Here is a 13,564-nt window from a genome sequence, read left to right as displayed (position 1 = left end):
TCTAGTTGAGAGTCCCAGATGAGCATTGAGCAAACGTCCATTGAAACTAGGCTTTTACAAGGATCAGGTTAATGCTGGCTATAAAAGTAAGGCACATTCGTGGGTCTAAAGTATGCTTTTTATGCTCTGTCTAGTGAGTTAAGTACTATTTGTGATCTTTGAGAGATAATTAATTACTAACTTGATCGTCGGAGTGCCCCCGAGTGGACGAACTACCGCTGGATTCTTATCTTTCTGTAGCAGGTTGTTCGGGCTTAATCTATTCTGCCGGTGCCCTCCTGCTGAGTTTCTTTGTTTGGTTATGTGGTCAAAAATCAACACCCACAATTTGGCGCCGTCTATGGGTACATGAGAAGAATAGATGGCCAACGACGGACAGAAAGAAAAGATCGGGGACGACATCCCTAGTGGGAGTAGCAAACACATTGATTCTAATGTAGAGGAAGAGAACTGTAATGAAGAACCCCGGGAGCAGAATCCCAGGGAAAATGACGTCAGCCAAGAGAAGGACGGGCCAAAGAAGGCAGGCCGAGGCGAGTATTACAACGAAAGTGACCTCCAAGTATGGAAAGATAGATGCCTGAGGAGAGATGACGAGATGAAGGGAATGGCAAACAAATTGGTAGACCTACAATCGGTTGTCAACTTCATGATGCAGAACAACGTCATGCAGCCACCGTTTCCATTGGAGGACACGCCGATTCTAGCGGTCAAGAACGATGCCCAGAAAGGAGGCAGAAAACAATCCCTATAGTTCCTCCCTTAGCATGACAGGGCAAATGACCATTCTCATCAGCCTTCACGGGAGGTCGGGCGAGGAGAATCGATGAGAGGAGAGTCTCAGAAGACACCTCGTGCCAAGGAAACTTATGTCAAGGAAATGTTCAAAGGAAGAAGCTTTGTTTTGACACAATGAATGAAGGGAGGTCCAAGAGGACTCATAACGACACCGGGAGCAACGCACCAAAAAGGTTAAAATCCGTTGACAACCAAGCTCCTAGACGGACTAAGGAGGATTTAAGTGACTACCTCTAGAAGAAGCGACAAGATGCCGATATCACATCTCCGGTCAAGCCAAGAACGCCGTTCTTAGTAGAATTGGATAAGTTTGAGGCCTCGAAAAGGTTCCACATGCCGAGATTCTAGATATACGACAGTAAGTCCGATCCTAACTTTTACGTCAGCTTATATTTGAACTCAATAGCATTGTATACCGGGAATGAACCATTGCTCTGCAAGGTGTTCCCCTCATCATTTGGGAAAATCGCATCAGATTGGTTTTACAAGTTGCCGAAAGGAACTGTGAAAAGTTGGGAAGGCCTGGCCAAGATGTTTGTGGCCAGGTTTGTTACAAACAAATTGTAGTCGTTGAGGGTAGACTCCCTGATGGCTCTGAGAATTGGCGAGAATGAGAGTCTCAGGGCTTATGCCAAAAGGTATTATGAGGTATTTAACCGAATACCAGGGTGCAACCAAGAGTTGGCGGCCTAAACGATGACTGCATGCTTTGAAAGTCACTGGTAAAGACGCTGCCAAAAAGTATGGAGGAACTCATGGCCAGGATCAAGAAATATGCGAGAGTTGAAAAAGACATGCCAGGAACAAAGGCGTCAAAGCAGAGAAGAGGAACGACTCGCCGAAGTGAGACCGAGATAATACAAATTTTAATAGACAAGAAACAGCATTGAGGGCTGCACAGGCAGTCACCACAGTGTTCTGGATCCCGATTTACAAAGTCCTAGAAAAGATCAAGAACCAGCCATACTATAGAGCATTAGAGAAGATTCCTGACGAATTTATGAGAAGAAGCCTTGGGAAGCACTGTGTCTACCACAATGAGGATGGACATCTAACTCAGGGGTGCAGAGCCCTGAAGACACATCTGGAAGACCTGGTTAGACAAGGTCACCTAAGGGACCAAGTAGATGAAGCTAGAACGAGGGAAGAGTAGGCAAGGCTGCCCTAGGCACCGGCAGCACCACCTCCACCAGTGCCGCAACCGCAAGTAGACGGACCTCGAGTGATCAATGTGATCCACTCGAGGGTTAATGAGAATGCGGTACGTGGGGAGAATTAGAAGGTAAAACACCTACAACATGTATATCAGGTCCAACAAAAGAGGCCTAGGACAGACGAATGCCAGTGACCAATGGTATCCTTTACTGAAGCAGACCTAGACATGGTGCAACATCCACATAACGATGCTCTGGTAGTGAACCTCAAGATTGGAGAATGCCAGGTAAGGCACATTCTAATTGACCAAGGCAGCTTTTGTGACATCATGTATGTCAGATGTTACAAGGAGCTCAGCCTTCACCGAGATGATTTGAAGTAGTTCAACAGCTCGATGGTCGGGTTCAATGGAACGCCGACATGGCTCCTAGGAGCAATAAATCTGGAAGTGCAGGCAAGCACCAAGAAGGTAAGCACAAAGTTCACAGTAATTGACACCCTCTCCTCTTACAATGTTATCTTGGGAAGGCCATGGTTCCACGCAGTAAGGGTTGTTCCTTCAACACTGCACCAGCTATTATGGTTCCCAACAGAGCACGGAATTGAAGAGATCAGAGGGGATCAGGCGCAGGCAAAGAATTGGTCTATGGTAGCAATGAAATCCACCTGCAACGTGCAAGAAGCAGAAACAGTTGAGATCGAGGAAAAGGACATGGAGGTCCTGGATGACATCAGCAAAGAGCCGGCCGACAAAAGCGAGGAAGCCTTGAAGAAAATTCTAATCTAGCAAGGGGAGGAAGAGGGCTTCTTCCTTTTTGGCTCAGGCTTGGCCGAGAAGGAGAAAAGGGAGTTAGAAGCATTCTTGCGAGCAAACATAGAGGTGTTTTTCTAGACACCCTACGAGATACCTGGCATTGAGACTGAATGTTGATAGGTCGGCTAAACTTGTCATTTAACGAGCAAGGAGGCCGACGTTGGTTCATTTGTAGACAATAGAGGAGGAAGTGGACAAATTGTTAAAGGCCAGAGCCATTCGGGAGGTAAACTACCCAACTTGGTTGTCAAACACAGTTGTTGTGAAAAGAAAAATGGGAAGTGGAGGGTCTGCGTGGACTTCACTAGCCTGAATAAGGCTTGTCCCAAAGACAGTTTCCCACTCCTTAAGATTGATTAATTAGTGGATGCCACTTCAAGGCATAGAAGGATGAACTTCCTGGACGCTTACAGGGGGTACCATCAAATAGCAATGTACCCCTTGATGAGGAGAAAACTGCATTTATCACCCCAAAAGGGCTGTATTGCTACAAAGTGATGCCTTTCGGGTTGAAAAATATAGGAGCAACCTACCAAAGGTTGGTGACCAAGATGTTCAGACATCAAAACAGTGGAAGTATAAATTGATGACATGGTCGTGAAGACCAAAGAACCTGAGAATCACCTGGCTGACTTGAAGGCAGTTTTCGACATCCTTAAAACATATCGGCTCCGACTCAATGCTTCGAAATGTGCATTTGTAGTTGGGCCTAATAAGTTCTTGGGATACTTGGTTACCAAAAGGGGTATTGAGGCAAGCCCAGATCACATCAAGGCTATCCTAGACTTGAAAAGCCCAATGTCGGCAAAACAAGTGTAAATATTAGCAGGAAGGGCCGCATCCCTCAATAGGTTTATAAGAAGAAGTTTAGATAAGTGTAAACTATTTTTCAACTTATTAAAGAAGGCTATAGATTTTTTGTGGACAGAGAAGTGCGAAGTTGCCCTAGCCGACTTGAAGAAGTACTTGACAACAGCTTCAGTTCTGTCAAATCCAGTACCTAGAGAGGAGCTATTCTTATACTTGGCGGTTTCAGAGCACGCAGTAAGTGCAGTGATAATCAGAGAAGAGAAGGGAGAACAAATGGCAGTGTACTATGTGAGTAAAACCTTAGCAAGTGCTAAAACCAGGTACTTATCCTTGGAGAAATGGACATTGGCCTTAGTGATGGCTTCCAAAAAGTTGAATCATTACTTCCAAGCCCACAAGATTGTGGTGTTGACTGAGCATCCTTTGAAGTCTCTGCTGCAACAAGGAGATCTGACAGATAGGGTAGCCCGATGAGCAGTGGTATTGGGCCAATACGATTTAGAGTTCAGACCTAGAATGGCAATCAAAGGCTAGGTTCTGGCCGATTTTGTGGTCGAGTTCACACCTGGTGCCATCCCATGTTGGGCTCCGGTGAGCCGCGACTTAGGATGTCCAGGGGAACAAGAAGAGACCCAGCTGGGAATGAAAAACCCTACAGCAGAGCAGAAGAAAGAAGAGAAACTCAAGCCCTGCGATATTTACATCGGCGACTCCTTCCGCTTGTTTGTTGATGGGAGTTCAAACCGTCAAGAAGTGGGGGCAAGAGTGGTGTTGGTATCACTAGATGGGCGAATGTTAAAGCAGTCTAATCGTTTGGGGTTCAAAGGCTCAAACAATAAAGAAGAATATGATGCGCTAATCACAGGGTTAAAGTTAGCAGCAGCAATGAAAGTCGATGAGGTGGCAGGCAACATGCAAGTATACAGCCCGAGATGAAAAAATGATAGCCTATGTAAAAGAGGTTGTCAGACTGCTAGCCTTGTTTCAGGATTGCCAACTACAACAAGTTAGCCGAGATGACAACAGCCATGCCAATGCCCTGGCTAACCTGGCTAGTGCAATGAAATCAGGGAAGGCAAGGACAATAATGGTTGATTATTTGTTAGGCCCAAATGTGAAACCACTAATCACAAAGTATGAAGCAATGTGTGTGGAGATGGGTCCAAGTTGGATGGACATAACATTAATGTTCCTTAGAGATGGGAGGCTGTCAGATGACCGAAAAGAGGCACACAAGACCAGACTGAAGTCGGCGCAGTTTAGCCTAGCAACAGAAAGACATCTCTACAGAAGGTCTTTTACTAGTCCCCTTTTGAGATGTGTGCATTCCTTTCAAGTTGAAGACTTCTTGTATGAAATACATAAAGGAGCATGTAGAAGTCATGCTGTCATGCTGGGGGCAGATCACTTGCTCATAGAGCCATTACTCAGGGGTATTGGTGTCCCTACACGTAGAAGGATGTTGAAGTCTACGCCAGAAAGTGCGAGAAGTGTCAAAGGTTCGCACCTTTGATACATCAACCAGCAACAGATTTAAACCCAGTATCCAGCCCTTGGCCATTTGCCTAGTGGGGCATAGATCTTGTTGGATAATTACCCTAAGCAACTGGGCAAAGGAAGTTTCTGCTGGTAGCAACTGATTACTTCACAAAGTGGGTAGAAGCTGAACCCCTTGCGAAGATTTGGGATATTGATGTGAAGAACTTCGTATGAAAGAACGTTATCACCAGGTTTAGGATTCCAAGGGCAATAATAGCAAACAATGGTACGCAGTTTGACAGCAAGCTAATCAAAGGCTTCTGTGCAAAGTACAAAATCAAGAACTACTACTATACTCCAAGCTTCCCTCAAAGCAATGGTCAGGCAGAAGCATCCAACAAGACTATCTTGGATCGGATCAAAAAGAGACTGGAAGTAGTAAAAGGAAAATGGGTGGAAGAATTGCCCAATGTACTATGGGCATATCGGACTACGCCGAGAAGATCAACTGGGGAGTCTCCATTCGCCATGGCCTATGGCACTGAAGTAGTTATCCCACTAGAAATCGGCATTCCAGGGATCAGAACCTAGGGAGTGGAAAATGGTACTAACGAAGCATTTCTAGCCTGAGATCTAGACCTTCTGGAGGAGAAAAGAGAAAGAGCTGCAATTCGGCTGGGGGCATACCAGCAACAACTTGCTAAGGCTTACAACAAGAAGGTCAACCCAAGAGAGTTCAAAGTTAGGGACATTGTGCTAAGGAAAGTAGCCGGCAACAAGAAGGATCCTAGGGAGGAAAAGCTTGGCCCAAATTGGGAGGGGCCTTATAGAATTATCTCGGTTGTCGACAATGGAGCATATCAGTTTAAAGACAGTGAGAGCAAAGAATTGCCAAGACCTTGGAACATTTGCAACTTGAATTTTTTCTATCATTAGATTTTTGTTTTTTCGAAGTTTATGTCATTAGCCGAAGTAATAATAAAATTTAGTTTGATTTTGAAATTTGTGTAATAGGACTAACCAGTCCTTTGGCGATGTTTCTGATTGAAACATGACGAATAACTTAGACTTATTATATGACAGAGTTGAATTATACTTGCATATAATAGAGTTGAACTAAGTTGGCGATATTTATGCTTGAAACATAATGAATAACTTAGACTTATTATATAATAGAGTTGAATTATACTTGTATTTAATAGAGTTGAACTAAGTTGAATCGAAACTAGACTTGCCATGTCAGCAGAATTAAATATAGAATGGAACTAAGTGCATTTCAGTTAGATTAAAAGAGAAACCAAGATTGAGAACCTCGGCTAGTCTTTGTTTGAATTTGACTTCGGCGAAAGACTATACATGCTTAATGTGAACATAAGTGAAACTTAGGTTCACATTAGAGAGCAGGAGGTAGGAGTGATAAAATAAACTTGAGAGCAATAGCTTGGGACTTGTTGAAATTTTTGGAAAAATTTACAAGTTAGAATGGGCTTAACACTTGTTGAAATTTATCAGAAATTTACAAATAGGAGTTAGCCGAGATAACTACGAATAAAGTATCCGAGATACATCTTACCCGAGGTAACCAACCAAGTCGTCCAAACTTGGAAAGGTTAAAGTCTAAGAGGATAGCATATGAAGGCAAAAAGTGATACTGAATAACACTTGTAAAATATTTTTAAGTGTTAGCTGAGTTATTATGATGATTGGCCGAGGAAAACATTCAAAATTCATATCCGAGGTATTATATCCCAGAGTCATTATATAGCTATGGTGTACTTTGAAGAAATGCAAAATTATTCTAAGTATGGAAGTGGTAAACATACATAGAAGAAAAGAAGGCATTCAACACTTAAAAGAAAAGAAAAGACTTGCATTTAAAAAGAGAGAAACTTGTCCATGGGCAAAAAGGCACTTCGGCCTACAAAAAGAGTACTTGTTCAATTATAGAAGTGGCACTTCGGCCCAACTAAAAGCATAAAACTATTACAAAGAAAAATTACAAAGTTCAGAGAGGGGATGTGACACCCGAATAATATTACAATAAATAGAACTCAAAAATAAAATAAAAAAATAAATATATATATACATGTAACGACAATAATAATAAATAAATAAATAATAATAAATAAATGCATAATTTAGGAAATTGGGAATTGTTAAGGAAATACATTGTGAAACACCACGCATTAAATATTTTAGTAAGTGGTAAGCGATATTTTATAGTTGGGTAGTGAGGTTTTTAGACGTGAACCTAACTTATAGTCATATATAATTTTAGGAGTCATCATAGATTACCAAAGAAGGTACTAACCTTTAGAATAGTAAAAGGCCAAAGTAAATCCTAAGAGATAAACTCAACAAGTTTAATAAATAAATAGATAAGGGTGAATCTGCCAAGATTTACACGCGTCAACACTCGGAACCTTCCGTAACTTATTACCCACAGATTACTTCCCTATAAATAGGGAGGATTGACATGTTAAGGGCAGCAGAAAAGAAAAAGAAAGTAGAAAAGGAGGACAGCACGGGTGAGGGATCTTTAAGTGGTGGAAAAAAAGAATAAGAAATTAATTTAAGGTGAGTTATATTATACCTTGAGCTAGCATAATGTGTTTTAAATATGTCTTGAGTTACCATAATATAGTTTACGTATGTTTTGACTCACCATAATTTATTTTATACAAGTTATGTTTTATGAATTATATTAGTATTCCAATTACGTGGATTCTTTTATAAACTGATTCTTTTATAAACTCTATTTGCTTAAAATGAAACTCATGGATATGTTTGTTTATATTTTAAAGAATATTTGACTATAACCTTATAAACAATTATGTTTTGTAAGTACCACCACGGGAGTCCCATGTCTTGGGTCACTTAAATAACCATAACCGCTGTTTGATCACTTTGTGGTCCCCTGTTTGTCATGGATCCACTGACCCATGTTCTGATTGTTACTCTAGTGACCCCTGTTCTGTTTTGTTTTATACCGTGGTTATAGTTATTTATTTCCGTTTCTGCTACGTAGTTAATTTGTTATTCAACTCAATTATGTCAATGCTTTAGCTTAAATAACTATCCATGACTATTTTGTACCCCTAACTCACAGTATAATATTTCTCACTCTGCTATGTGCTTATTGCTGTTACCCCTTTCAGGTGACGAGGTTTAGCGGGATCAAGATGGGAAATGAATCGCTGTGTTGTTTTATTTTTTTTAAAGACTTTTTTTATATATCGGACTCTTGTAATACAATAAAGCCCAATTGACTATGTTTAATGAACATTTAGTACCCAATCATATTATTTTAATTTATTTAATTTATCCATTGCGCTACTACTACAGAAAATTTCAAAATTACTTTACTTGGCATCCAGTTGCGAAGCCAAATCTTTGGGTACCAGGTTTGGGTTGTGACAAAAGTGGTATCAGAGCAATGGTTTTCTTTTTAAATTTTTTTTCTTAAATAAATGAAAATATAGTGTAAGTTTTGAATTTTCTTGCATAATTTTCACATTATTTGAACTGAAATTTTTTTAAAAAAATGTATATATATAAAACATGTATTATTTAATATTATGTGATATGTCTAACACAAATAAACCATGTTATACATATGTCTAGGCTAAGCTTTCTTGTGTTGTAGGAAATGGCGAATCTAATGGAGTTATTTTGGTACGAGCCCCCAGAAGCTCATCTCCTCCCGAACCTATTAGAGGGCTGGGGTGACTCAGAGAGTCTTGTCAAGCAAGCCCATCCGACACTTGACCAGCTCATGGGAAGACCCGTTTATTTGCAGGCTGACCCCGATGAGGATTTCTTATTCTGGAAACTTAGCCGAGGTAGCACTCGTGAGAGGTACATAGGATTGACCCACGTTGTTGGTCTTGCTCCGGATCTAGAACCGCCACATTTTCTGGTTGCACCTCTACCTGTAGGCTTTGCAGAGAGGAGGGGACTCGCATACCCTAGTAGCCACATTCGCACTACGATACCTCCTCCACAGCACATTGCCTATACCCCAGTTGTGGACTTTACGAACAGTGCATCATACTTGGAGATACCGATGCGGATTACTGGACAGGGATTTTGGGGTTATGATCACGATGCTCCTGTTTACATAGTTCAGGTGGTATGGAGCTGCTTCGCAGTAGAGCACAGTGGGTGGGAGTTTGAGTCCATCATGCAGAGTGAGTTTGCGGGGTTATTTCAAGGGCCAGTTTTTTGGAGCCAGTTCTCATGGTGGCCTAACGGTCCATTTTAGACATCTGACCAGAAGACCTTTTTTCTGACCTGACCATGATTAGTCTAATCCTTATATTTTTGTATCAGTAGGATTAGACATTAATTTTTGACCACCAGACTAACGCCTTATGTATAGTAACAATGATATATATATATATATATATAATGTTTTATGTGGTATGAATGTGGTGATATTAATGTGATAGTAAAACTAATGTGTTATATATGAATGTGGTGATATTAATGTGACAGAAGAACTAATATGTTATATATGACGTTGTATCAAAGTTGTATCAATGTGATGTCACGCTTATATCATTTTACCTTGTAGTAATGGCCAATGAAGGAAATAAAACCGAATCATCAGCCAGCGGTACCATCCCAATGGAGCAAATCATGGAAAGAGCAGTCACCAACTTTTTACAGACCTTGCAAACCAGCATAACCAATGGGACACTAGAGAGATGGGAAGAATCGACTACGATTAAACAATTTTAGGATCTGAAACCCATCACGTTTATTGGTAGTCCAAACCCACTAGTAGTAGAGGCTTGGGTTAGAGACATGGAAAAAATCTTTCGCGCACTACCTTGCACAGAAAGATAGAAGATGACTTTTGCCACATTCACCTTCAAAGACGATGCGCAAGAATGGTGGCTTTTTACCCTAGAGAAGGAAGATATTGTGACTTGGGCAAGATTTTTAGAGGTATTCTATGAAAAGTACTTTCCAGATTCACCATGGGAACAAAAGGCGTCAGAATTCATACATCTAAGGCAAGGAACCATGACAGTGGCCGAATACGAGAGCAAGTTCACATAACTGGCTCGATTCGCGACATACGTCATCCCCACCGAAGCTCGAAAAGCCAAAAAATTTAAAGCAGGATTGGATCCTGAAATCAAGGATAGGCTGGAGGTTTTGAAACTGCCAACCTATGCGACGGTGGTAGATCAAGCTTACATTGCGGAAAAAGGGATTAAAGCCTTGCGTTCCGGGGAACCAAGCCAGAGGAAGCGATTTTAGGAAAGAGATAATAGAAGACCCGGTGTCGCACCTTCCAAGAGAGTAAATACGGGCACAACCAGTTCAACCAGTTCAAGCAATCGAGGTCTTACAAATCCCAGAGGTGGTACCATTCTAGCTTGCACTACTTGTGGAAGGACCTATTGGAGACAATGCCGTCAACATACGGGAGCATGCTTTAGATATGGCCAAGTTGGTCACTTACTGAGAGATTGTCCAAAGCTTACCAGTCCTATAGCTAGCCCCTCTGCACCAATTCAAAAACCCGCGATATCTGGAGAAGTGAGGAAGGACCAGAAACGCCAAGGAAGAGTTTTTGCCCTGGTGCTTGGAAACCCAGAAGTTACTGAGAATGTTGTGTCAGGTACACTTTCCGTTTGTGGTCACTTAGCCCATGTTCTCTTTGACTCTGGTTCAACTCATTCTTTTGCTACACCACATTTTGCTACCAAGTTGGCATCAACACCCGAACCCTTAGGACATGTACTATCTGTGTCTTTTCCTTTTGGAAACTCTGCCCTTAGTACTGATGTATACAAATCTTGTACTGTATCCTTAAAAGGTGAAACCTTATACGTAGACTTGATACCCCTTTGCATTAGTACCTTTGATGTAATCTTAGGAATGGATTGGTTAGCTGCCAACCGTGCCTCTATCGATTATAAAGCCAAAAAGGTTTTTCTCCGGTCGCCAAACCAACTCGAGCTTGTCTTCGAAGGAACTGGAGCCTCTCCTCATCCATGTACTATATTCTTCATGACAGCCTAACGATCGCTAAGAAAGGGTTGTTGTGGTTGTATCTGTTATGTGATTGATACTCAACAAGAGACCCCCACACTTGATGCAATCCTGGTGGTTCGAGAATTTCCAGATGTATTTCCTGAAACCTGCTTGGCACCCTAGTTGATCAGGAAATCGAATTCACCATTGAAACCCAACCTAGTACACAACCAATCTCAAAGACCCCTTACCGCATGTCCATGACAGAATTGAAAGAACTAAAAACTCAACTCTAAGAACTACTGGACAAAGGCTTCATCCGACCAAGTACCTCACCATGGGGAGCTTCGGTACTATTCATAAAGAAAAAAGATGGTACAATGAGGTTATGCATCGATTATCGAGAGCTAAATAAAGTTACCATAAAAAATCGGTACCCCCTGCCACGAATTGACGACTTGTTTGATCAACTGCAAGGCGCCCAAGTATTCTAAAAAATTGACTTGCGTTCTGGTTATCATCAACTAAAAGTCAAAACAGAAAGCATCGAAAAGACTGCCTTCAGAACTCGTTACAGGCACTACGAGTTTCTCGTCATGCCATTTGGCGTCACAAATACTCCAGCAGCCTTCATGGACCTCATGAATCGAGTGTGCAAACCCTATCTTGACGAGTTCGTCATTGTCTTCATTGACGACATTCTTATATACTCCAAATCGCCAGAAGATCATGGACACCACTTGCAAAGAGTTCTACAGACATTACGTGATCACAAACTTTATGCCAAGTTGAAGAAATGCGAATTCTGGATCACTAGTGTACACTTCCTCGGTCACGTCATTAACAAAGATGACATCTCAGTTGATCCCCAAAAGGTTGCAGCAATCGTGGAATGGCCACGACCTACTAATGTGTCTGAGATTCGAAGCCTCTTGGGCCTAGCCGGCTATTACCGGTGCTTTGTGCAAGATTTCTCGAGGATAGCTTCACCCTTGACCCAGCTAACTCAGAAGAACACACCTTTTGAATGGACGGACAAGCAGGAACGTTGCTTCCAAGAATTGAAGAACAGACTTGTGACGACTCCGATACTAGCACTCCCCAAGGAAGCATAAGGGTTTGTAATTTATAGCGATGCCTCATATAATGGTTTGGGTTGCGTTCTTATGCAAAATGGGAAGGTTATTGCTTATGCCTCCCACCAACTAAAGACTCACGAAAGGAACTATCCAACTCATGATCTAGAATTGGCTGCGGTGATCTTCGCCCTCAAAATCTGGCGTCATTATCTCTACGGAGTAGCTTGCGAGATCTACACTGATCACAAGAGTCTCAAATATCTGTTTACACAGAAGGAATTGAATATGAGGCAATGACGATGGCTAGAATTTATGAAGGACTACGATATAGAGATCCATCATCATCCCGGCAAAGCTAACGTAGTAGCAGACGCATTAAGTCAAAAAACAACCAAAAGTCTGGCATGTACCCTCATTCCCTGCAAGATCCATGGGTTGCTCACCAACATAATCGTGGAACCAGAGTTGATTGAAGAAATTAGAGCCTGCCAATGTAAAGATAAACTTTTGAAGAAAAGTACGAGGAGCAAGGAAACACGCCCGATCCTAACTTCACGATAAGCAATGGGATGCTAAAATTTTGAAATCGAATTTGCGTACCCGACCTTCCAAAACTCAAGAAAAAGATATTGGTAGAAGCTCATAGCTCAAGGTTTGCGATCCATCTTGGCAATACGAAGATGTATCACGATCTGCAGGAATACTTCTGGTGGGTAGGAATGAAGAAAGACATAGCAAACCATGTCTCCAAATGCCTGCGTTGTCAACAAGTTAAAGCAAAGCATCAGAGACCTGCAGGAATGTTGCAACCACTCCCTATTCCCGAATGGAAATGGGAGCATATTACTATGGATTTCGTGGTCGGGCTACCGCAATCAGTCTCGAAGAATGATGTAATATGGGTTATCGTAGATCGATTGACGAAGTCGGTGCATTTTCTACCAATCAGAATTATGTACTCCCTCTCTAAGTTTGCCACTCTCTACATTAAGGAAATCATTCATTTGCACGGCACCCTAGTTTCAATCGTATCCGATAGAGACCTCCACTTCGTGTCTCACTTCTGGAACAAATTACAAGAATCTTTGGGAACCACTCTAAGGTTTAGCATGGCTTATCACTCCAAACTGATGGGCAATCTGAAAGGACGATCCAGACCTTGGAAGATATGTTACGTTTGTGTGTGCTAGACCTCAAAGGTAACTGGGATGATCATCTACCTTTAATGGAGTTCGCGTATAATAATAGCTGCTATGCAAGTATTGGAATGGCACCGTACGAGGCACTGTATGGAAGGAGATGTCGATCACCTCTGTGTTGGACAAAAGTCTGAGACAGAAAATTATTAGGCCCCGAGATCGTGCAAATAACGAGCGATAAAATCCAACTCATCCAACAACGAATTCGCACTGTCCAGAGCCGCCAGAAAAGCTATGCA

This window comes from Camellia sinensis, chromosome 10 (genome assembly GCF_055761805.1).
Source record: "Camellia sinensis isolate YWXY chromosome 10, ASM5576180v1, whole genome shotgun sequence".
In the NCBI taxonomy this organism is placed as follows: domain Eukaryota; kingdom Viridiplantae; phylum Streptophyta; class Magnoliopsida; order Ericales; family Theaceae; genus Camellia; species Camellia sinensis.
The sequence above is the reverse complement of the archived record's forward strand: the minus strand, read 5'-3'. Positions refer to the sequence as shown.